Source organism: Camellia sinensis, chromosome 8 (assembly GCF_055761805.1).
Source record: "Camellia sinensis isolate YWXY chromosome 8, ASM5576180v1, whole genome shotgun sequence".
In the NCBI taxonomy this organism is placed as follows: Eukaryota; Viridiplantae; Streptophyta; class Magnoliopsida; order Ericales; family Theaceae; genus Camellia; species Camellia sinensis.
Genome location: NC_138968.1, coordinates 43,219,424 through 43,224,304, shown reverse-complemented (window position 1 = coordinate 43,224,304; position 4,881 = coordinate 43,219,424).

Sequence of the window (4,881 nt, the reverse complement as noted above, 5' to 3'; positions counted from 1 at the left end):
AGAAATATCTAAAAAGAAAAAAAGTAAAATACTGATCTTACATAAGAATCTTTTTTAGCTTCTTACCTATTAAACTACGTGATTATCTCTCAAAATAACATTTTTATTCATTTAAATCTAAATATTTCATATTCATAAGATATATTTAACATATAAATGTGTAAATATATATTTTTAAGTAATTTTTAAAAAGTGACCGAATCTTTACGATTCACGATTCGATTTGATTCGCGATTTGGTACAAGGTCATTTCGATTCACGATACGAATATCGATTTGACAACTATGATTAGTACCCTTGAAGGGTGATATTTCTTCAAAAGCAAAAAAAAATAACATCAAAATGAGTGGCTATTAGAATCCAAAGAAAACGGTTCTTTTGTAAGAAGTAATTAGTGCTCCTCTTTTTAATGGTCTCACTCATTTCTCTTACTTTGGAAACAAAATATATACGTGGGTCATTTTACACAATTCGTGGTCGTCAATTAATTTTATAAATGCATTCAAAATTTGAATTGTTCCCTCCAAATATTTTAGTTTTTTGAGGACTAAAAAATTTTTTTGACAACCAAACGTTTGGTCGCCAAAAGTTAAAAATATTTTTTTATTTTTAATTTGGCAACTAAATAATTTTGGTAGCTAAAACTAATTATTTGGCAACTAAAAAATTTTTAGTCATTGAAAATAACTTTTTGGTGGCCAAAGATGAAAAGTAATTTTTTATTTTTTATTCGGCGACTAAATAATTTTAGTAGCCAAAACTAATTATTTGGCGACAAAAAAAAAAATTTAGTCACTGAAAATAATGTTTTTGCGACCAAACTTTTGGTCGCCAAAGATGAAAATTAATTTTTTTGTTATTAATTTTGCAACTAAATAATTTTACCAGCCAAAACTAACTATTTGGCGACTAAAAGATTTGTTAGTTGCTGAAAATAGCTTGTTGGCGACCAAACTTTTGGTCAGCAAAAATGAAAAATAACTTTTTATTTTTAATTCAGCGACTAAATAATTTTAGTAGCCAAAACTAACTATTTGGCAACTAAAAAAGCTTTTAGTCGCTGAAAATAACTTTTTAGCGACCAAACTTTTGGTCGCCAAAGATGAAAATTAATTTTTTCGTTATTAATTCGGCGACTAAATAATTTTATTAGCCAAAAATAACAATTTGGCGACTAAAAAATTTTTTAGTAGTTGAAAATAACTTTTTGGCGACCAAACTTTTGGTTGCCAAAGATGAAAAGTAATTTTTTGATTTTCATTCGGCGACTACATAATTTTAGTAGCCAAAACTAACTATACAACGACTAAAATATTTTTTTAGTCACTAGTTGTGGCAAATTTAGCGCCTAAATTTTTTTTAGTCGCCAATAATCAATATACCCCGACTAAAAAATTTTAATAGCTAAATATGGTACTTTTGCCGACTAACATAATTTTTGGTTGCCAATTCCACAACTTTTGGCGACCAAAATATTTTGACAAAAGTGGTCGCCAAAAGTGTAATTTCCTGTAGTGCCATTAGAGGTTGGTTTTGGGTGGAAGGGGAGCCTATTTGCTTGTGGGGTGTCCTAAGCATGTTTCTAGGGTTTTATATAATAGATATTATTTGGAGTTTTCAAAATAATAGAGTAAATTTCAAATTTTAGATTGGAGCGTCCAAAATATTGGGGTGTCCAACCAATCTTTTACACGCAAATGGAGCCATTAAGATTTGAAATACATAGTGAAGCTGGTCAAAATGAATATGCAAAGCTATATCAAACACCCGTTTGGTTGTGGATCAAACCTTTTATGGTCTTGCGTAGTACGAACAAGGCTAGGCCAGCCATCCAGGAGACCTAAAGCGAAAACTCAAAGGTTAAGTACCAACTAGTCCCACTAAGTAGACTTAAATACCTATAAGTTCTATTGACTTTTGAATGCACCATACCAATAATTCCTACAATACCTATACTGCCCTCATTAAGTTCTCATCTATAGTTCTTTCATCTTGTCTTTTCTTTTTCTTTTTTTGGCTTCTCTCTCTATCTCTCTGTCTCTCTCTCTCTTCAAAGAGCCTCCCACCACCATTATTTCCGGACACCACCACCTCTGTCGTTGTCGATCACCGCCATCCATTGGCTACCATCGTTATCATCATCCACTCGCTACCACTATCGTTGTGGCTTATTGGCTACTGCCACAGTCTATACTCCACCATCGCCGATCCACCAACATCATTAACAAACCATATCCACCATCACCAATCTACATTCTATCGTTGATGATCTACACTCTATATCTTTGATCTCTACTTTACCATCTAGATCTACATTGATCTAGCTGTTTTAATGGTGAAATCGACTTCAAATGACTCCAAATAATAGTGTTTTCTAGATCTCACCCCTTCTCTCTTATCACTGTTTCTTTTCTCAAAGGAAATTTACTGCAAATTTATTGATCAATGATAAATTTATCAATCTATCTTGTTTTGTATGTGTATGTATGAGGGGTGTGTCTTGTGAGTAAGTGATTGTTAGTGTGAATGATTGAATGAATTAGATTTGGTGTTTGTAATTTTTTTTTTTACACAAATCACTTAGTGATAATTTACCACTAACACCGAACATGTCAGTCATAAATTTATCATTAAATGTGTTTTTTTATTATTTTGTTGATCTTATATTGATCTATGGCGATAAAAACTAATGTAAACTATTTTTTGGTAAAGACATTATTTTTCCTCCTCATCTCTCTCCCTCATTCTCCTCTCTCTCTCTCTCTGTTGTTGCTACTAGATCTGAAGGTGGTGACAGTAGTGATGTAGTGAAGATGAACATTTGTTTTTGTTGGGAAATGGAGAGAAAAATGTCTTCAAAATTCACCAGAGATTGGAGGTGGTTGTTGGTAGCCAGAGATAGTGGCTATAGGTGGTCGCTAGTAACCCGAGGTAATTGCTAGTAGTGCGGGTCATGATAGTGGTGTTATGGTTGATGTGTTAAATGATATAAGGCAAGGGTATTTTGGAGATATTGATAGTTAAAAAAAGTTATAGGACTTGTTGATAACTCCGGTCGTAAATGTCTCAAAACTCAATTGGAGGCCTTTTTTAAAAAAATATTATTTAAATTTAAATTTAAATCATTGCAATTTTTTACTGTAGTTTATTATGTAAAACTCATTTTTCACTTTAATTTTTATGATTAAAAAAAATGAGTTATTTAAAACCTTTATGAAGGCTATGTAAATGAAAAGAAATAAAAAGTGTAAACTATCCAATAAATATAATTTATAAGTTCAAAGAAGGCAATGATACATATATATATATATATATATAAATCATGTGAAAATTGAGGACCAAACTTGTAGAATTTATTCTAAATTTATGAATGCATTTTCCAAAGTAGATTTTATTAAATTAACAGATTGGATACTTTCAAAATATATGGAATTTTTTTTAATGTGGACTTCCAATATATGTAGAAGAGGATTCTCTTTAGAACTTTTTTCATTCAACTATCATCCAATAGCTAATCTAAAGGGCCAGATAATGGTTGGATCAAAAAGTATTAGAGAGGATTCCAATCCAACATATATGACATGTATTATATTCATGGGTGGGGTCTTTTATTTTCGTTTTCTAATTTTGTGGAGGGCTTTTCCAAAATCATATATTTTGAAAAATATACATCCATAATTTTAATTTGCTTAAATTTTAGAACCTTCTTCAAAATGGGGCCTAAAGCCCTTGCTCTAGTGGCTTAGCTATTCAGCCCACTATGAGTATGGGTTAAGGGTGAGCATAATTCGATTTGGTTTGGTTTTGAACTAAATCAAGACTAAATTATTACCTACGATTCTATTAAATTTGAAACTAAATTGAAGTATAAAAAATATAGAATCAAATCAAATTGAATCATGAAAACGTGGTTCAATTAGGTTTAGAATCATGGTTTTTATGAACTTTGTCATTATTCACAACATAATCACAACTCGCTCAAGAATCAATCAATATATTATCATATTATAAATAAAATTATTTAAATGATTGTTTAGAAGTAGTTTTACTATTATACAAGAATACACTTGAAAGTAAAGGATTAATAATTTATGAATATGTATAGGATACTAATAAGATATTTGATGGTGTCTACCGTAAATAATAAATTATACTCAATCCGTCGGACAATAATAGTCCCTGTTGGGGATTTTAACTTTTTAGTGGGACATGTAATTATTGTTTTGAAGTCAAATAAGAATATATTAATTTGCCATATTGCCCTTTTTATTCCCATTATTAAATATATTTATAATTATTTTTAAATCGTAATTTTGAAATTCTCTAAAGTTTTATGTTCTGACTTTTCAAAATGGACAAATATTTTAGACATCCAAAAAAAAAAAAAAAAAAGATGGATAAATAATATAGAACGAAGAGACTATATGTACATATTTTTTGCGGTTCAGTTAAGTTCTAAACCATAACCAGCCATGTGAGGTTTTGCTTTAAGAACAAGCATGTTAAATCTTTTAATAAAAATAAAATATTATTTAATTATTTTTTGTTACAAATTTAATGTGGTTTAACTATTTTAATTATAATATTTATACTCAATATTATTACAAGAATAAAAATACTTTATTACACTGGTTACAAGTTTTATATGAAAATCAATATGACATTTATACCAAATGAATTGGTGGTTGTTTTATATACACTGAATTACACATCATGGAATCAGAAAAAAATATTTATAAAAAAAAAAAATCATATTTTTAAATGTTTTATCCTGACATCACTTATGTGTAATTCTTCCTTTTATACTAGTTTACACAGGCCCATGCAAGACACTAACTATTATTACAATATGTTTAAGTTTTGTATTTTGATAATTTTTTT